This window comes from Marmota flaviventris, chromosome 2 (genome assembly GCF_047511675.1).
Source record: "Marmota flaviventris isolate mMarFla1 chromosome 2, mMarFla1.hap1, whole genome shotgun sequence".
NCBI classification, from domain to species: domain Eukaryota; kingdom Metazoa; phylum Chordata; class Mammalia; order Rodentia; family Sciuridae; genus Marmota; species Marmota flaviventris.
The window spans coordinates 177,746,229-177,767,638 of NC_092499.1; the positions used below are offsets into that span (position 1 = coordinate 177,746,229).

The 21,410-nt window shown below is 46.8% G+C and overlaps 1 pseudogene; it reads left to right on the top strand.

Moving 5' to 3' along the window:
- The first annotated feature begins 1,246 nt into the window (after window positions 1-1,246).
- Window positions 1,247-20,773, top strand: LOC114100421 (palmitoyltransferase ZDHHC19-like; annotated as a pseudogene).
- Window positions 20,774-21,410: the final 637 nt, after the last annotated feature.

A 21,410-nucleotide genomic window follows, 5' to 3' on the forward strand; every position in this document is an offset into this window, starting at 1 on the left:
ACTCCTAAGTTATTGGAACTAAGGACAAAATAGCTTATTATTGTTATCTGTGGTAACACTTTGTTTTCCAGATTCATGAGAAGGACACAGTGGATTTTCTTTGTCATTTATTAATATCACAGAAGATGAATATGAAGATTGCTATATAAGAATAGTAGCCAGGTGCAGGCACACACCTGTAATTCTAGCAGCTCGGGAGGCTGAGGCAGGAGGCTTGTGGGTTCAAAGTGAGACCCTGTCTCTAAATAAATACAAAATAGGGGTGGGGATGTGACTCAGTGATTGAGGGCCCCTGAGTTCAATCCCTGGTACACCTCCCCCACCCTCCAAAAAAGAATAGTAGACTATGTCTGAGGTTTTACAAAGGAATTTGGCTAAAATAATAAGTGCAATTTATTCAGCTGTGTTTCTGTACAGTAAGTGCTGTACTACAGTAGGGAAGAAAAACTTGGATTGAAACCCCTGTTCTGCTACGTGTCAGCTATATGGGCTTGGATGTGTGATTCAACTTTTATAAGCTTCATTTTCTTCTATATTAAAAAACCCCAAGCCAGTGCAATGGCACACGCCTGTAATCCCAGCAGCTCGGGAGGCTGAGGCAGGAGGACCACAAGTTCGAGGCCAGTAGCCTGGCTCTGGGGCCAATCCAATATGCATTGCCCATTCTGCAGTGGCTTGGTCCCCCCTCTCAACACGGTTTCCCAGCTCTGGCCTAGGAGAAGAGAAGGTGGTCCCTGAGATCCAGACTTAGAGGCATGACTGACCTCTCCTGCCACTAGAAACTTCCAAATATGACAACCTATGGCGCACAGAGAAGACAATGGGGACAAGCCCTACAGGCTAGTAAAGGCTCAGTGTGTGAACGAAGGGAACCAGGCATTCCTTTACCAGCCATTCCATGTAAAATGTATCTCAACCGTGGCTAGAGCCTGACAGGGAGGGGAGGGGAGTGTGGGAGAATGAATGCGGGGATAAAGTCCAGCTCCTCCTGAGGTGTGTGTCACTAGGGCTTTTGCACAGCACCTTTTCATCCACAGTCACCAAAGGACACCCCATAAGGGCAGTCGGGAAAGGAGTCAGGGAGAAACCTTTGAGGTTCCCAGGGAGTGGCCCCCGCCAGACTCTTACAGTAGTTCCACCTTCTGTCTCCACACGTCCAAAGGCAGACTGGGATTAGAGATGCTGCACACTCCTGCTGGATACGCTTCAAGCCAGGGTAGGACACATGACATTGGCTGAACCCACCATGCCTGACCCGCAGGACAGGTGAGTAGGAGGCACCTAGGCTGTGAATCCTGTCACCCGAGTCTTGGAGAATGACAACTTGCACCAGCTGTTTAATTGGCCAATGGGTGCCCATTAATGTCCTCCATAAAGGCCGAAAGGTGCACCTCAGAAAGATGTGGGTGCAGAGGAGCTTACCCCTGTGACAATCCCTGAAGAGCTCCCATCTGAGAATCCTGAAAATCAGCATTGGGTCCCATTCTCCCAGTGTTAAAGATTGAATACCCAAGAAATGCTGAGGCAAGAGCAAAGTTTTATTTAAAGATTGGAGAGAGAGAGACTCCTCTGGAAAGGAGGGGGTCCAGAGCTGGTATCTAAGGGAGTAGGGGTGTCCTGCACCTTTTATAGATTTCAGGTTTCCTTTCTTCTCATGTCCCCTCCTCCCATCCTGCCTGTGTAGCCAAAAGGCAGGAAGGGAGCAGCCCAAAGGGTGCTCACTAACAGCTCTTAGCTGGGAGGAACAATTCCCTGGAGGCAGGTAACCTTAGCAACAGTTTGGAGGAGGGGGAAGTGCTCTGGAAGTATTAGCATTTTATTTCCTTTTGAATCAGTCCCCATCTTCCTGACCCAATCCTTCATTATCTACACTGACTGTCCTTTTACCCCCATCTCAATGCCATCAGTCCTGATCTATTTTTAATCAATTTCATTTCTTCGGCCAGTGCAGTGATGCATGCCTGTAATCCCAGTGGCTTGGGAAGCTGAGGCAGGAGGATCACAAAGTTCAAAGCCAGCCTCAGCAACTTAGTGAGACCCTGTCCCAAAATAAAAGAGGGCTCAGTGCCCCTGAGTTCAATCCCTAGTCCAAAAAAAGGTGTCGGCGGCGGGGGACTTCATATGAGCATTGGACATCTGGGCAGTTGCTGCATCTCAGTACAGATTTCTCAGTCAGTCAATGGTAGCAGTTCTAGAGTGAAATTAGTGTCACCTGAAACACAGGCCTCCGTAATCACTGCAAGAGAAGCCACACGTATTTGGCTGTTTTCAACTCCAATTGGGATGGGGAAATGGTTTCTTCCCTTCACCAAGACTTACAGTGGGAAGAATCTGACACAGAGGGTTTCAGGCGCTCAGTGGACAATACAATGACTCATGTCAGGATAATAGAAACCCAGTTATTTTCTCATAATATGCAGCTCAGGGGGAGGAAGTTGAGGGATAGGACTTTACGACAATGTCACAAGTTGTGTCTGGGTAGCATGACTTATTACCTAAAGGATCTCAGGTCATACCCCACCCAGCAGAACTAGCTTCAAGACAGAAAGAAGGGGGACAGAGCTCTGCCAAATGCATCATCTTTCCTTTTATTGAAAAGGCAAAAACTTTCCCAGAAATCCTCAATGGACACTAGCACACATCTCTTTAACTAGAATTGTGTCACAAAGCCCACCCTGGAAATTCAGGAAACTGGGAAACTATTTAGTCGGGTAGATTGCTACCTCCTTCTCCAAACTAGGACTCTGTACAACAAAAAGAAGTGGAGCTAGGATGAGCAATGAGCACTGCCTGCTTCAGTCAGCACTGGGCCTAGAAGGGTAAGAATCAGCCAACGTCTCCCCATCGTCTCCCCAGAGACCATATTATATGATCTCTGTATTAGCCTGCTTTCTGTTGCTCTAACAAAATACCTGAGAATGGGTACTTTATAAAGAGATGAGGTTTATTGAGCTTAGAGTCCAAGATTTGGTGATTGACTTCTTGCTCTTTTTATACCAACCCACTCTCACAGGAACTAATTGGGGCCCATGAGAAGTATATTACTTCCTCCAAGGGCCTCATCCCCAGGGACTGAATTACCTCACATGAGGCCCCACTTCTCACAGGTTTTACCACCTCAACACTGCCACACTGAGGACCCAGCCAACGGCCTATGAACCTTTGGGGGACAAACCACATCACATCGTCACAAGCTCCAACAAAGCCAACATCGTAAGAGGAGGATGTCCCAGTCTACAACATGTGTGTATGTGGGGGTAGGGGAGGATCCTTGGAAGCAGCCAGAGCCCCCATTCCGGAACCTCTGTGATGTCACACTTGATACTTCTTTCCTTCCCTGCTGTGGTCACGGCACTCTGGGTGCCAATCCAAAAAAAAAGGAAACTGGTGGCTCTCATTTCTCTGAGAACAGGAAGCCTAGCCATGCTGTTCTCAAAGGATGTCATGTCCAGCCCAGCCTCCGGTCAGACACTTCTGGTTTCTCCCAAGTCTCTTTGCTGCTTCAATGTGGTGCTGCTGGTCACTTTTAGTGGCCTCTTCTTTGCTTTTCCATGAGTCTCCTGTGCAAGGAGTCAGGTTTCTTACAAAGAGATAGAAGGAGAATAGACAGTGACGTGCACGTGCAGAGGGAGTGACAGCGAGAGAGAAGCCCATGCGCCAGCACAGACGTCTAGGGTGCCTGGTGCATTTAGGGAATTGCCGGTGGCTGGTAATGCTGGTGACATTTGGTGGCGTCTCCGTTGTCTGTCTCTAGCCTGAATATTTAAATCTGCCCTTAAGGTCTGTGAGTCCTACCTGAGGTGAGCCAGGCCTTGTGGGGAGCTCTGGTTGCCCCAGACTAGAACTGAGTCTGGCTCTGGTGTCAGATGCAGATGGCTGGCCCAGAACAGGGAGGGGGCCTCTCCCATGGTGACCGGCCTTCTGTTTCTCATCATCTTCTGCAGTCTGGTTTCTCTCAATTTGTCAGACCCTGGTATCTTACATCGAGGTAAGGCCTCAGACCCCGGGAGGAGGAGGGGGCACCCAAAGGGCTGATGCCTTCAGGGGTGATTTCTAAAGTGCTAACCCACCTATGGCTCAGGATCCCTTCTCTCCATGTCGTCATTACTTAGACTGGGGGCACTTCATGTCCCAAGCCACTGAGGTGTGAAGAAACAGAATCCTGGACGTTTTCCAGTTGCTTTAGAAGGCAGGACGGGGCAGGCTGGCGAGAGAGGTCAGCAGGCTCTTCCAAACCATGCAGTTCACTCTTCCTCCTTCCCATTCACACAGGATTTCAAGCACTGATCACTATTGTGAAGGGTGGAGCTCCTCTGACTGGAAACCCCCTTCTCTTTGACTGCCCGCCCATCAGAGTGGTCAGCTTGCTCAAAGGGACCAGGATTCCCCTGCCCAGCTCCTCCCTGACCTTCCTGTTGCCCAATGATGCTATGGGGCTGCCCCAAGCATCAGAGTGATGGAAAGACCTCCTGCCAATGCCAAACCTCTTCCCATGCCAGGCTCCTTCAAACAGGACCCCAAGACACCATATGTGGCACGGATGTACTGCAGGGCTTTCCAAATGCCATGGTACCCAAAATGCTATTTCCACTACCCACTCTGGACCTTCCACTGTCCCTCATGCAACATCTGTGTGGAGGTGAGTAGTACTCCTCCCTGTCCATTCACCAACCCATCACCAGGTACATGGCCAGGACCAGGAACCTCACATCATAGGCGGGGGCCAGGGGTGGGTTTGAGACCGTCTTCCCAGACTGCTAAAGGTGACTCTCAGCCACTCTTGGTCACTTAAATATGTTATCGCCTCTGTGTCTGCACCTGTCCTGAGAGACTGGCCTTGATTGCACAGGTGCTGACTTGCAAAGGGCATCACATCTGTGCAGAGCCTGGTAGAGTCAGGGGGAGAAAAGCCAGCACCTGCCCCATCCCCTGGCTTGCTGATACTATATATGCCCAGACCCTTAGGCTGGCTGCTGCCCCATTCTGGAGATCTTTGCTTGTCCGCCTCTGGGTGTCCAAGTTGGAGGGTTTCCTGGGTTCTGAGTGCTCTTCTCACATGTGCACACCCTGCACAGGTTTCCAGGTGCAGAAGGCTGGCTGGGCAAGGGTGTTCTTTTCATCTTTATCCAGTATCTGAGAAAATAGAGGCCCAGAGTTATTCCATCTCCTCCAAGTGACACCAGGCAGGTCTTGTCTCTAAAGACCTCACTCATGACAGGGTGGGGGGACCTGATGAGCCATGGAGTCCTGTGCTCTAACAATGGAAATGCCAGGTTCTCCCTGAGATGGGAGCCTGTGTGTAGGGCCAAGAGCAGGCGGCCTAGAGGGCCGGGTTGGGGAAGGCCTCAGTATTTGGAGGTGATGGAGGCCAGGCCAGATAGAGCCTTGAGGCCTGCTTCCTCTCCCCTAGGAGTCTGACCACCCCTGCAAGTGGGTCAATAACTGCATCTGTCATTGTAACTTCCGCATCTTCCCGGCTGTGGCTCGTGTCCCTTTGCCTCTATGCGGGTGCCCTGCTGGTTACCTGCATGATATTCCTCCTGCTCACAAGACACACGTCCTTCTCCCTGGACAAAACCAGGACGTATCCACACAGTCCCAAGGGTCCGCAATGGGACCAGCCCAGGTTGTGGAGAGGATGGGGCGGGATAACTGAGGGCAGGGTTGACGTGGGCGTGGCTAGAGGGAGAAGTCACTTGGGAGGACCTGTGAAGGAAAGTCAAAAGCACCAAGTGGAGTCAGAGAGATGGGCAAGGTAGGACGGACGGTGGAGTTAAAAATCTAGCGGAGCCACGGAGTGGGACGCCAGCGCGGCCGAGTGAGGTTTCTCTTGGGTGTACTGGGCTAACGGTCAGTTCAGGGAGGAAGAGTCTATGGGCGGGGCTATTTGGGGGCGGGGCTAGGAGGGCGGAGCCCGACTGTGGGCGGGGCCAGGGAGGGCAGGGGCGGGTCGAGGGGCGGGGCCACGGAGAAATTGGCCCTTGGGTTTGGCTTCTTTGCCAGGGCGCGTGAGGGCTGTATCCACCTCGGGCCTCCTGCTGCGGCTCACTCGGCTGCTGCAGATCCAGGCAGCACCGGTGAGCACTGCCCAGCGCCCCTCTGAGGGCCAGGTACCCTGGGCCGCAATACCCAGCTGTGCAGAGGCAACTTGCACTACAGCGACTCCACTCTGCGTTTTCTGCACTGCCCTTCGCCCTGAGGGTTCCGCATTCCTTAGTCCTCCCAGACCCACCTCTTAAGCTGCAGCTCAGCTCTCTCCTCCCCCTGGAGCTCCGCGGTCATCCTCCCACAGGATGCATCGCCTAGAGAGCCCACTGGGGCTAGGCTGCGTGTTATTTGAAGGATGGGTATGGAGGTGAGTAAGTATAGCCCGCACTTGTGCCACCTGCAATCAGAATACCGCCCGCAGAGACCCAGGAACACTCTGAGAGGGGATCGGTCCTGAGTGGTGTAGCAGACTGGAAGAAACAAGAGTTTGGACAGGCCCAGATTAGGACCAGCCACCCTACCAGGCTGTTAATGGAATGATGAGGAAAGGGCTCTAATGCAAACACAAGGTGGCATGGGCAATGAAGTTGACCCCATGGGGTCAACATTAAAAAGGCCCAGAAAGTCAAGCGTGGAATTCAGTTTTGATGAAGTGGAAACCTGGGAGCCATGGTAGGATTTTTTTTTAAGTCGATTATTGAGGAATCATTGACAAACAGTAAATCCAATCTTTTTAGTCTACAGTTAGGGATTTTGACAAATGGATACCATCGTACGTTCTCCATCATGATCAAGGTTAGATCAGTTTTATTACCCCAGAAAATTCTTTCGTTCATCTTTTTTGTTGTCACTTTCTCTCCCTATGTCCTTCTGATTTTTTTATTTTCCAGGATGACATATAAATGGAGCCCTTCCGTTTTAGTCTGGCTTCATTTCATTTAGCACAATGCATCTGAGATTCATCCATGTTGTTGCTCATATCAGTGGTTTATCTCTTTTTCTGTCTTTTTTTTTTTTTTTTTTTTTTTTTTTTTTTTTTTGCTGTGTAGTATTGTATGGATGCCCTACAGATATATATATATATATATATATTCACCAACTGAAGGATTTTTACGTTATATCTAGTTTTGGGTAGTATTTTTGTTTGTTTTGTTTTATTGTACCAGAGATTGAACCCAGGGATGCTTAACCACTGAGTTGTATTCCCAGCATCCCCCACCCCATCCCCTTTATTTTTTTTTATGATTTTTTTTGAGACAGGGTCTCACTAAGTAGCTTCAGGCCTTGCTAAGTTGCTGAGGCTGACTTTGAACTTGCAATCCTCTTGCCTCGGCCTCCCAAGCCACTGAGATTACAGGCATGGGCCACTGTGCCCAGCTAGTTTGGGGCAGTTATAAATAAAACTGCTACAAACATTGGTGTACAGGCATGTGAACCTAAGTTTTCATTTCTGTTGGGTAAATTCTTAGGGGTGGCATTGCTGAGTCATAAGGTAACCATGTGTGGAGCTTTATAGGAAATTGCCAAATTTGTCTTCCAAAACAACTGTACCATTTCTAATTTCTACCAGCAATGTATGAGAATTCCTGTTGTTCTATATCCTCACCAATATTTGACACTGTCATTTTTTATTTTGTTTTTTAATTGTATCCTAATAAATGAGTAGTGGTATCTCATTAAGGCTCCAGTTTGTGTATTCATAATGAGCAATGTTGTTGAACATATTTTTTAAAATACTTTTTAGTTTTAGTTGTACACAATACCTTTATTTTACTTATTTTTATGTGGCACTGAGGATCGAACCCAGGGCCTCGCACGTGCTAGGCGGGCACTCTACCGCTGAGCCGCAACCCCAGCCCCAATGTTGAGCATATTTTAATGTTTTCTTGGCCATTGGTATGTCTTTGGTTAAAGTGTTTGCTCCAATCTTTTGCCCATTAAAAAAAAAAGCGGGGGGATTGTTTTATTGAGTTTTAAGAGTTCTCTATCAGATCTGTGAATTGAGAATCTCTTCTTGCGATCCATGGCTTGTCTCCTCCTTTTCTTCCCAGCACCTTCCAGAGAGCAGGAGTTCTAAGTGTTGCTGTTTTACCAGTTCTGGGGATTGAATCCGGGTGCTCCCGGGCTGAGTGCAGTTGTTCACGCTACATGGAAATTCATGTCCTCTGCAAAGAACACTTTTGATACTTTCTTTCCAATCTTTGTGTCTTTATTTCTTTCTTCTTAGTGTTGAATAGGAATGATAAGAGTGGGCATCTTTGCCATGGGATTCCTTTAGTACAACAATAACTTGACTAAAGGCTCTTTCAGGAAGACTGTTGGGCAGCATCAATGGGGGAGGGGGAGGGGAGGCTGCTGAACAGACAGAGGAGCCTCTCTGCTCATCACCTCCCACCCTTTCAGTCACTGCCATATCTGGTTCTCTCCCACCTGGGACTCCTCTGCTTGGCCCTTCTTCCTCAGCCCTGTGGTTGCCTGTCTTCTCTCTCCAGCTTCACTCCATCACTGAGTTTGCCTGGCAGCCTTTTCCCTTCCTCTGTCCTGTGGTTCTTCCAGCCCCAGGTCAGGCCATAGGCCACTGCCCTTCCTCCATGCTCAGAATGAGGCCCTCCACATCCAGGATCCAAGATGTGGTCTGCCCTCTGGGATTCACCAGACAGGGCTCCTTTCCGTTACTTGCAGCAGCCACGACAGGCATTGATTCCTTGCTCCAACTTTCATTCCCTCCCTACTCCGTTCCCTGACTGCAACTCCTCCTGGAGTCACTTGCTTGGTGGCTGGTGGCAAGGACTCTGGAACCAGACCACATAAGTCCAAATCACAGCTCCACAAATTACCAGCAGGGGGACATTGTGTGTGCTACTTAGCCACCTGGTCGCTCAGTGCCCTATCAGTGAAACAGAGAAGCGTGAGTGAATTCTCAAAAGACACATAGAACAGTGGCTGGTACCAGAAAGTGCCCTATGGGCTGCTGTTACACTCACTACCATTCCTTCCCGGGGTCATCTACACATTTGTGCCTCATCCTCAAAGCCAAGCAACCCCCACCCTTAATGTCCCAAGCCCCCACTCCACCTGTTGTACCCTCTGTGCCTTATTCCCTGAAAGAGCTGACCATGCTCACTAGCCCCACCCTTCACTTCCTGGCCCACTCAACCCAGCCCCTGCCCTTACTGTCACGATGATGCTCTCATTGCTGGCCAAAGCCAACAGACATTCTTCAGACTACTCTCTCCAGACTAGACACAGCCTCTGAAACCGGAAGTAGCTGGAATCGCCCTCTTCAGGGTCTTAGCACTTAATGCTCTGGGCCTCTTCTCTGCATGTGCCTGGGTGCTGTGGGCTGGGTTGCCTACCCTCTTCTGTCTGTGCCACCCTGGCCACTGCCCATGGTGCTCAAGGCCTCGTGTTGCAGCTGCCCTCACCACCCTGAAAGTAGGCTGGCCGGGCTGTTTACAGTGCTTTCAACCCCAGTGCGGTACTGGATTTTAACTTTTTGTATTGAACCCAGGGGCACTGTAGCACTGAGCTACATCCCCAGGGTTTTCAAACAGGGTCTCACTAAGTTGCTGAGGCTGATCTCGAACTTGCAATCCTTCTGCCTCAGTGTCCCAGGTCGCAGGGATTTCGGGAGTGCACCACCACCATACCCGGCTTGACTGAGGCATCTTTGATGCCCTGAAATATTTCCGGCTGAGAGTGTATCTGTGTGGTTGATCGTTGCTGCGCATGTGCAAGGCCCTGGGTCTTCCATCCCCAGCACACAAAAAAGAGAAATCTGAGTAAATGAGTGAACCAACAAACAAAAGAATCAACGTTTGGGGGATAGAAGAAAAAAGAGAGAGGAACAGAGAGAAGCCTGGTGCCCTGATCCCCTGGGATAAGGGGAAGAAGGAGAGGCAACAGGAACTTGGGCAGAAGATGGGGCAATTGATTTGGGTTGGTCCCATGGAGTGTGAGCACGTTGAGACGCAGACTTGCAGCAGGAGCCCAGGAGTGGAGCCAGTGAGAGAGGCTGGTCTGGGTGCCTCAGAGCTGTTGGATTCTATTCATGTCAGATAGAGATCCATGTGGGGAGAGGAAGGTATTCAAATGTACTGCTCAGTTCTTAAAAATTTATTAATTATCATACCTTAAAGCATTTTTCTATAACTTACATATAATCAACCTTTTCTATACTTTATACATATCTAACCAAAAATTTTTCCTGTAAATTTAAAAATTCTGTAAATTTTTTAATACTCTGCCATTAATTAATTTATTTTTTTCTGGTACCAGAGATTGAACCCAAGGGTGCTTCACCATTGAAGCTGCAGCCCTAATCCTTGTGATGTTTTGTTTTGAGAGAGGGTCTCACTAAGTTGCTAAGGGCCTTGCTAAGTTGCTGAGGCTGGACTTGAACTTGTGATCCTCCTGCCTTAGCCTCCCAAGTCACTGGGACTACAGGCGTGCACCACTGCACCTGGTAGGATACTAGTTTCTTAAGTGCTGTAGCACCTTAAAGGAGGCAGAACCTTGCTGCAGTCCGGCTGCAGCAAAATAGCTGGGGGGTGATGAACAACTTCTGTAGATTGATACAGCAGGAGTGGAAGCCGTTTATTGCAGGACAGGAGCGGTATTTATACATTCCATATAGCTTATCTAATTAGCATAAACTAGATACATCAGTCAACCAATAAGGAATCTCCACATTTAATGGCTCGCTGGTGTTACTTCATAAACCATTCCCTCTGGCAAAATGCCAGGTGCCATCCAGACTTGTTTGCAGACTCTAACATTTCTCTGGCAAAATGCCAGGAGCCATCCTGACTTGTTTACAGACTCTAACATTTCCCCCTTTTGTTTGATTTAAATAACAACCATAGTGGTTTTTACAGAAACACCATAAATAATGAAAAGTATTTAGTAATAGCCTTTTGCTGCAACTTTTTTCCTGATAATCCTTCCTCTTCTGAACTTTCTTTTTCTTTCTGACTAGAGTTCCTGGGCTCTTATCAACACATGCCCTAATTGCTCTTGGTTCCACTGGGGTGCCTCTTTCCCTTATCAATTTATTTTTTACCCCTTCCATATTTTCATCACAAAGACAATACAATACACTGAGACAAAACAAGACACAAACATACTGTATTAATCTTCTCCATTTTCTCGAAATGGTCATTTTTCTTTTCGCCCTATCTGCCTAGGGACGAGCAGATTTGCTCTTGTCCTATCTATGGACGGGCAGCTTTTTTCGTCATTTACCCCCGAGTGTCTCAGGGCTCCCCGTACGGGCCACCATCTCTTCAGCTGAGAAACAGACGAAACTTCAGATCAAGCTAGCTGCCTGCAGAACTTACCTGGACTATGATTTAAGCTAGCTGCCTACAGAACTTACCTGGATTGTGATTTACCTGGACTGTGAGTTAATCTATTGAGACACTGCTTTATCTGGACTGAGACAACAAACTGTAATCTACAACAAATAGTAACTCAGTATCTTTACTAACGGTGTCATTGCTGGTATAATTTTTCCAAGGGCTTCTTGCATGGAGCCATCAATTGGCTTGGTATTTTGGCATTTTTGTATCCTCCCCTTCTGCTTGTAGCAGATTATTTATGGTGTTTATGTAAAAACCGCTATGGTCGTTATTTAAATTAAACAAAAGGGGAAAATATTAGAGTCTGTAAACAAGTCAGAATGGCGCCTGGAAAATGTTAGAGTCTGTAAACAAGTCTGGATGGCGCCTGGCAAAATGCCAGAGGGAATAATTTGTGAAGTAACTCCAGCGAGCCATTAAATGTGAAGATTCCTTATTGGTTGACTGATGTATCTAGTTTATGCTAATTAAGATAAGCTGTGTGGAATGTATAAATACCTCTGTTGTCCTACAATAAATGGCTCCCACTCCTGCTGTATCAATCTACACAAGTTGTTTGTCATCCCCCGGTTATTTTGCTGCAGCTGGACTGCAGCAGAACCTCATAGAGTCCAATGGTTCATGTTGCTTTTTGGACATGGTGGGATATACCAGCGCTGTCCTGATGTGGAATACTAGTTCCTTCTGGTGGAGAATAGGGTTGAAGATCAAGGTTTTCATGCATGGACCCTGGGAGAGTTGTGGGTGGACAGAGGTGCTGCTGGGCCACTTCCCATCATTACAGAATGTTTGCTAGCTAAAGCTCTTGAAGTTGTGCTGAGACTCATCTTGGTCTGGGAGGAGGAGGGGATGAGGATGGAGTGGGGGGAAGGAGAAAGTAGCGTAAGGGAGAGGAGAGGCCAGTCAGTGTCCAGGGGAGGACTTGACCTTTGAGCTTGGCCTTTACTGCTTTGAAGGTCTTCAGCCCAGATTTTCCTGGACCATGTGATTTTTGACTAGGAAAATATGATTGGGCATCCCCACTGCCACTGTCCTCCCAGGTAGGGAAATTCAATTAAGGCACATTTTTAGAAAAAAAAAAAAAAGATGTGGGAAAGTGAAGTGGGAGAGGGGTGGTGACACTGTCTTTGGAGCAGCTGAACAGCACAAGGAAGCTCTTGGGAGGTGTCAGGCAGGACATGGCGGGAGGACGTGTGTGGCCAATGGAGACAGAGCAGGGGTGTTGCACAGGGAGGGACAAGGTGATGAGGAGCCCTGAGAAGGCGGGGGGGGGGGGGGGTGCCAGGTCAGCACTCATCTGGGGAGAGCTGCTCACAAGTGGGTGGCTGGAGCTCACTCTTCCTGGGAGCCTGGGGAGACAGGAGGCCCTGGGTCACTCTAGGGCTTCCCTGCCCCAGGAGTCTTGCTCCAGGCCTGGGTTGAGCCCTGGTTTAGCTGACCAACTTAAGCAGGGTCCCTGGGAGATGGCCTTGTGCAGTCCTGCTCATTCTGAGCTCCTCTTCCCATGCCCACCTCCTCTAGGGGACAGCCTTCAGGGGGACAACCCCTTCAACCAGGGCTGTGCCAAGACCCAAGTGAGTTGGTAAAGCAAAGGCTCAAGTGGTGGACCCTGGGGCTGGTGGGTGGGGCGAAGCTGGATCCTCTTCCCTGGTCCCTTCCCCAGCTCCCGGGCCCTGACACTCACTGTTCCTTTCCTTTGGGGTTTTCTCCAGGGCACTCTGGGAGCCTCTGGAAACTTCCCTCTGCCTTGCTAGGTCCTTACCCTGAGAAATGAGGTAGAGGGAAACCGCAGCCTGGCTGAGAGCCCTGGGGTCTGTGCTCCAAGCTGAGGGGTGAGGGGGTGGCCAGGGACACCAGGCCAAGGTGGGTAGTGACCCCTTGCATTTGGCCTGTCGCTCCCCAGGTGAATGGCTGTAGAGAGGAAGGAGCAAAGTGGGATCCCACGCAGGGGCTGCACTCACCAAGGTACTCCCCCACACACCGCCCCCCAGACCTTCCTGGCCCAGGTCTCAAACTATGGGTTTCAACACAGGTAGGGAGGGCCCCCCAAGGAGTGGCCAGGCTGCGGCTTTCTAGGAGGTGAGGCGTAGCGGGGTACATTAGGAGAGGGGTGTCTGAGGGGGTGCATTAGGAGAGGGGTGTCTGAGGGGGTGCATTAGGAGAGGGGTGTCCGTGGGTTGCACACATGTTGGGGAAGCTCCTAAGGTTGGGCTGGCCCTGAGGCTGGAGCCCTTGGAGCTTAAGGAGAGGGATTATGGACCTGGAGGGTACAGGGTCCAGGACACAGGGCTTCAGAGCACACCCCGGTGTCCTGGATAGACAAAGAGAAAAGACGGCACCGCTAACTTACTGTTGGCCTTGGGCCAGAACCTTACCTTCCTGAGCCTCAATTTCCTCAGCTATTAATGAGGACTAGACGAGTCCAGTAGTTTATAATGTTTTAAAGGAGATTCTTTTTTTAATTTTTTAATGGAAATTTTCACTTGAAGTCCCATGTGAAGCATACGGAGTGGAGCATTAGGAGTGCAGTGGGGGAGTAACCCCAGTGCCCCCCAGGGCCCCAGCAGTGACTTGTGGTACCACCCCTGTCCTTTGTCCTGCCTCCAGGGGCCCAGGGACTTGACTGGGAGCTGCATGGTGGAGGTCAGGGAGAGCCCCTGTGTCCTAACGGTGTTTAGCTTCTCATCAGCCCCGTGCTGCAGCGGGAGGCCCCCAGAGGAGGCTCAGCCTCCCATCTACCCCTTCCCACCCAGTGATGGGAGTGCAAGCCCCCCATGCCTGTTATGTACTCTTAAGTACTCATAAATATTTTTTGCTGCTTCCTACGGCTGCTGTGCCTGTCTGTTCTATATTCAGAGAAGCATGTTTCCTGGGAGTGTGGGGAGGCTCCGGGGAGCTGGGACCAATGCCTCCTGGAAGGGAGGAGCCTCGCTCTCTGGAGACCCACAGTGTCTGGCTCTTTGACCTTAAGAAAGACACTTAGCATTTCTGTCGTCTTTAAAATGTGGCAACAGTGATAATCACAGCAACTGACCTGGCTGGCTTCCTGGCCAGAGCTGGAGAGGAGAGGAGAGAAAACCCCAGCCTGGATAACACCAAGTGCACCTCAAACTATTCCATAAAATAGAAAGGGAACTTATTATTATTAGTTCTAATTTTGCTTGTACACGTGTGTGTATTCTTTAGGATTCTCGTGTGTGTTTGTGTGTGTGTGTGTGTGTGTGTGTGTGTGTGTAAGAGAGAGGGAGGGAGGGAGTGGGAGGGATGGAGAGATTGCGTGTGCTACTGGGGAATCAAATCAAAGCCAGGGCCTTAGGCATGGTAGGCAAGCACTCTACCACTGAGCTACCACCCTAGCCCTTTTTTACTTTGGGACATGATCTCACTAATTGACCAGGCTGGCCTCCAACTTGGGATCCTCCTGTCTCAGCCTCTCACATAGCCTCCCAAGTTGGTACACAAGTTCACTGCCATAACTAGCTTAGGGTTTTCTATATGTAAGATCTTGCCATCTGCAGATAAATAGTTTTTCTTTTTCTTTCTCAAGTGAACACTTTAAAATTTCTTTTTCTTGCTTAATTTCTGTGGTTATAATTTTTAATAAATATAATGTTAGTTTTATTTTTTTTAATAAATGCCCTTTAACAGGTCAAGAGAGTTTCCTTTTATCTTTGTTTTGTGTGTGTATATATTTTCCTTTTTTAATCATGGAAAGGTATTAATTTTATCAAATGCTTTTTCTGCATCAAATGATCATGTTGATTTTTTTCCTTCATTATTAATGTGGTATGCTACATGATTGACCTTATTCCAAGCTTTAGTGTTTAATAATTAACAGCATCAGGGCTGGGTTGTGGCTCAGTGGTAGATCGCTTGCCTAGCAGGTGTGAGGCACTGGGTTCAATTCTTAGCACCACATAAAAATATATAAAATAAAGATCTGTTGATGAATAAAAAATATTTTTAAAATAATAATAATTAATAGCATGACTGTTCAGATCCAAGATAATACTATGTTCAAGAAACTGAGGGGGCGAAGAACAGGAGAAGAAGATTAACATTTAACAGGGATGAGAGGTGGGAGGGAAAGGGAGAGAGAAGGAAAATTGCATGGTAATGGAAGGAGACCCTCAGGGTTATACAGTGGAGGAGGTAGAGAGAGAGGAGGGGAGGGGAGGGGAGAGGTGGGGAGGGGGGAGGGTGGAGGATGGGAAAGGCAGCGGAGCACAACAGACACTAGTATGGCAATTTGTAAACCAATGGATGTGTAACTGATGTGATTCTGCAATCTGTGTATGGGGTGAAGGTGGGAGCTCATAACCCACTTGAATCAAAGTGTGGAATATGATATGTCAAGAAATTTGTAATGTTTTGAACAACCCACAATAAAAAATTTAAAAAAAAAAAAGAAAGAAACTGAGGGGGAGGGATCATTCTACAAATTAGCTACATAGTATGTGATAAGAATGCTCACTATAGTATAAAACCTTCTACACATAGTAGCCAGCTGCAAGAAACCATTCTTTTTTTTTTTTGTAATATTTATTTATTTATTTATTTATTTTGAGAGAGAGAGAGAGAGAATTATTTTGAGAGAGAGAGAGAGAATTTTTTTAATATTTATTTATTCATTGTAGTTTTCGGCGGACACAACATCTTTATTGGTATGTGGTGCTGAGGATCGAACCCGGGCCCCACGCATGCCAGGGGAGCGCGCTACCACTTGAGCCACATCCCCAGCCCAAGAAAGCTCAGAAAATGGTGCTCCAGATGTCAGTGTTTCAATTTGCAGTCCCACCAGCAATGGATGAGTGGGACCTTTTTTCCCACATCCTCGGTAACATTTATTGTTACTCTTATTCTCGATAATTGAGTAGGCAGTGTTAAATCAAAATTTATGCACACACACACACACATACAGATATAACAGTAGGGCAGATCATGGGATCACCAAAGGCCAGGCTAGCCAAGGGTCCATGAAGGAAGGCCTTTTCTAAGCCCTTGAAGGAGAATAGATTTCAGAGGAACAGTGGAGAAGGGGAGTGTGTAAGAAAGTGTGCCCAGGCTGGGGGAACACAGGCTGGGGGACACGTGTGAAGGAAGAGTAGAGGCAGGAAAGCTCAGGAGCCGTCTAAAAACAACGAAGAGGCTGCCTGGCTGAGCTGCCGCTCCCTGTATCATGTAGAGAGGGGAAACTATGCAGAAATAAGATTTTTAAGATCTTGAGTGCAAATGGAAGAAACTCAGACTTGGGTTTGGGTCAAAATCTGGGACCTGGAGGAGTCAAAGAAAAAGGCAGGGCTGTGCACCCCGGTTCCACTTAAGCTGATCTGTTTGATATACTGAGTTTCATGTAGGTTTTTGGTCTTAAAAAGTTTTCTGCTCCTCTGATTATTTTCTGTACAGAGCAGGAAACCTTCCTTATCTGATACATTATATGCACGCATTGAGTTATACCACCATTTCCTATAAATAAATAAAAATAGTGTGTGTCAATTAAAATTCATTAAAAGGTAAAAAGGCAGCTTTATAATTTTCAAAAAGGTTTGAAAACCACTTATTCAGGAAATAGCAGGTTTGGGAAACACAGAGCCATTTTTGTCTTGGAGTTTTTGAGCACTGATTCTTAGAATTAGAGGTTGTTGTATCTGGTGTGCATCCAAAGAATCTCCTCTGAACAAGCTTTGCCTTCTCTCCTAGAACACTTCTAGAAATGGAAAATCAGTACATGTCCACATAGGACCCTCCACCGTTGGGCCCCTCTAATGTTTAAGAAGGGGTTTCTGTTGGGCCAGAATTTCCCTTTCTGTCACATCTACTCATCATCCTCATTTCTGTCCTTTAACAACTACAGAGAATGAGTCCAAAAGCAATTCAGTGTCACATGCTTGAAGACAAAGTCTGTTTGGTCTTTTCTTCTTCAGATTAATCATCCCACGTTGTTCTCCCCACTTTCAAAGTAGAGCAGCTTGTTCTCTCGTCATTCTGATGGCCCCTCAACATGCCCCATTTATCCTTCTCTTCCTTTCTGAAACCAGAGAGATGGCTTCCAAGTAAACACCTAAAAGGAGGTGTGTTCAAAACAACGCCTCGTTGATTGTCTATCCAGAGCTTCTTTCAAATCAGAAAAGAAACATCAGAAGTCATGAAAAGCACAAAGACAAAATTTCCAGAAATTAGGAGAAAATGTAAGAAAACTGGAGAATCAGCTGGGGAGTCCAATATCTGAAAAATGAGAACTCCAGAAATGGGGAACTGGGAAAACAAGAGCAGGGATTGTCCAAGAAATAAGCCAGGGAAAAAAAATAGCCCTAGAATTGAAAGACATCAGTGTCTGGAGGGAGAGGACGCACTGTGTGCTCAGAAAAACTAATTTAAATAACTCCACGTGGAATGTTTAAAACTCAGAGACAAAGAGAACATCTTAAACGTTTACATAGAAAAATAACAGGTCACACACAAGAAGAACCATGACATCAGAAATTGAAAAACAATGGGTAATGCCTTCAAAAGATTATTTCCAATATGGAATGATCAACCAGACCAGTCAGTGTGAAGTTCATACCTAGAAATCAGACATCTTCAGGAAGCCCCCAGGAAAGGCACTACTGAAAGACTAGAGTAAATCAAGAAAGAACTAGGATTAAAGAAAGCAGGGCATTGGTCTCAGAAGGAAATCAAAGAGATCCACAAAAGGTTATAAATGGTGGCCCAGGATAACACCTTTAAATTTTAATTTAGAGGTCCAAATGCCCAGGGGGCCAGGTGTCTGGGAAGATAAAATTGGTAAAATACCTCATGATCTGAATATAGTCAAGGGGGCGAAATACAATTAAATCCTAATTTTTCATAGCGGGACTTCAATAGAAAAATTTGCGAAACTGAAAAATTAAGAAGCAACAATATAATCATATTAATTAATGCTAATGGAACAGATGGAATAATGATGGAAGAGATGAAATTGAAAGAAGCAACCAAAAGAGCATCAAATGAAGAAAGGGAAGTGAGTGGCTTCTGTATCTTATTATAGTCTCTTATCCAAAGGTGATTCTTAAAATTAGGTGGATATGTAGTTTGATGAAAATGTAAACTAAATATGAAAATTAAAATAACATACAAGGATTGTTTTTTTTTTAAAAAAAAAAAAGCATTTTTGCAGTTATAATTCCCTGGTAACTAGGTCACTCTTTAAATTTGTAATAAAAAATTGTAATAAAAATTCAAAAAATAACATACAGAAAGAGAAAGAAAGGGGGTAAGAACTCAAAGTTGTTTCCTGCTTAACTCCTCTGCTCCAATGAGAACTTCAGAAAGTAAGACCTAACATGCCGTAACACTGTCTACCCCAGATTTTCATTTGAGAGATTCAAATTAAATACAAGGAACACTTCCATTTACATCACTGATGGTCTAGGGGACAAGGAGCTAACTGCAAGTTTGCATCCTCTACCATCTCCTTTGTGTCACAGAGACCAGCATTAGATCATGACCACTCTTCATGTTGGTTATGTGGGTGGCACTGAGTGAAGCTCTTCACTAGTGTGAGCCTCAGTTTCCCCATCCATAACTAAAAGCAATGACAATAACTACCTCTCAGTTTGACGCAAAGGAATAGATGAACAATTAACTATTCAAAAAAGAATATTTAATCCCATTTATAATAACATGAAAAAAGAGTAATGAGTCAGGCACAGTGGCACATGCAGCTATTCAAAAGGTAGAGGCAGGGGGACCACTTGGGTTCAGGAGTTCAAGACCAGCCTGGGCAACACTGTGAGATCAGGTATGAAAAAAATAAGCAAATAAATAATGAATTTAATAAAGTTGCAAGGACAACATACAAAACAGTATGTTTCTACACATTAACAATGAATTGTCCCAAAAAAAGAAAAGAAAAGAAATCAAGTGGTGCTCTCCTGTAATCCCAGTGGCTAGGATTTTCAACAAAAGTGCCAAGAACATGCAATGAGGAAAGGACAGTCTCTTCAGAAAATGCTATTGGAAAAACTGGATATCTACATGCAGAAGAATGAAATTAGACCCTAGTTCTCACCATATTCAAAAATCATGCAAACTCCATGCAATTTGTACAGCCAATGCTTTCTTTTTTATATACATGACCCCAAAAGTACAGGCAACCAAAAGCAAAAATAGACAAGTGGGATTACAACAAACTAATAAGTTTCTGCATAGCCAAGGGAGTGAAAAGGAAACCTTGAGAATGGGGTAAAATAGTTGCAATCCATACATCTGATAAGGGGTTAATAACCAAAATAAACAAGGGCCCAATCGACTCCATAGAAAGAAAACAAAGAATCTGATTTTAAAAGGAGCAAAGAATCTGAATAGATATTTCTCCAAAGAAGACAAACAAGCAGCTAACAGATATAAGAAAAATACTCAGAATTACTGGTCATCAGAGAAAAGCCTATTAAAGCCACAATGACCTCAGCAATTTAGGGAACCCCTGTGTAGCTTAGTGAGATCCTGTCTCAAAATAAAAAAAAAAAAATTAAAAATGTGGCTCAGGATGTGACTCAATGGTTGAGCACCTCCAAATTCATTACCCATTACCCCCCCCACACACACACACACACACACACACAACAACAACCAAAAAAAAATGAGGTATCACTTTGCACAAAGTATCTTTTTTTGGGGGAGGGGGGATATCAGGGATTAAACCAGGGGTACCTAACAACTGAGCCACATCCCCTGGCCTTTTTATATTTTATTTAGAGACAGGGGGTCTCTAAGTTGCTCAGGGCCTCGCCAAGTTGCAGAGGTTGGCTTTGAACTCACAAACCTCCTGCCTCAACCTCCCAAGTCACTGGATTACAGGCGTGCGCCACCATGCCTGGCAAGGTATCATTCTTATCAGAAGGACTGTTATCAAAGGTGAAAAGCAGGTGCTAGAGAGGACGAGAAGAAAAGGGAACTCTCTACACAGTCAATGAGGAGGTAAGTCAGCTCAGCCATTATGGAAATAATATCAGTGTTCCTCAAGACATTAAAATAGAGCTACCACATGGCCACAATCCCACTCAGGTATATGTCCAAAGGAAATGAAAGCCATTGTTGAAGAGCATGTGTCGGAATTCTCACACTCGCTGTAGCATTGTCCCCAACAGTCCAGATATCTAGGGACCTGGTTGCGCGTGGTTGGACCTCGCGTGCACGCTGCGCAGCCCCAGGGTGGGGTGCACCTGGGCAGTGTGCCTCGCAGCCTAGTTGTCCCCCAGAGTTGCTCGGACAGGGCTCGGGCCGCCAGCACCGTGAAGATCTGGACCTCGGAGCTCGTCTTCGAGCCCCCTGGGAAACCGTCGCAGCAGCTGCGAAGCACAAATACCCAGGACCTATGCCCCCGAGGGGGTCGGAGTGGATGCGCTGGGCAGCACACGGAGCCCTGGGAAAGCTTGAGATGAAGTGTTGACATGACTTTTGGTGAAGGCAAACATTCAAACCACTACAGAGACTACAGTTAACAATACTGTATTGCATATTTTGTGTTTTAGTCAGCTTTTTTCTGCTGGGACTAGAAGATCTGATAGGAGCAATTCGAGTGGGGCTCACAGTTGCAGAAGTGTCAGTCCATAGACGGCTGACTGCATTGCTCAGGTCTCCAGGTAGGTGCAACCTCACGGCGGAACGGTGTGACAGAGAAAGAGCTAAGGACATCACACCAGGGAGCAGAGAGATTCCCCTCACCACAGACAAAACATATACCCCAAAGTCCCTCGCCCAGGGACCCACCTCCTCTTGCCACACCCTACCTGCCTTCAGTTACCACTCAGTTAATCCCTATCAGGGGAAGATTAATCCACTGATTGGGTTAAGACTCTCATAACCCAATTATTTCGCCTCTGAACCTTCTTGAACTGTCTCACACGTGAGCTTTTGTAGTCTGCACATGTCCAAGACAGACACAATTCGCCAAATATTTTCCATTAGCAGATGGTTGACTCCACTGAAACACAACCCACAGACATGGCGGACCAACAGTCCTTCCTTACCCACACCTCTTCCCCTTGAGCAAGACTCTACCATGAGACAAACACAGAA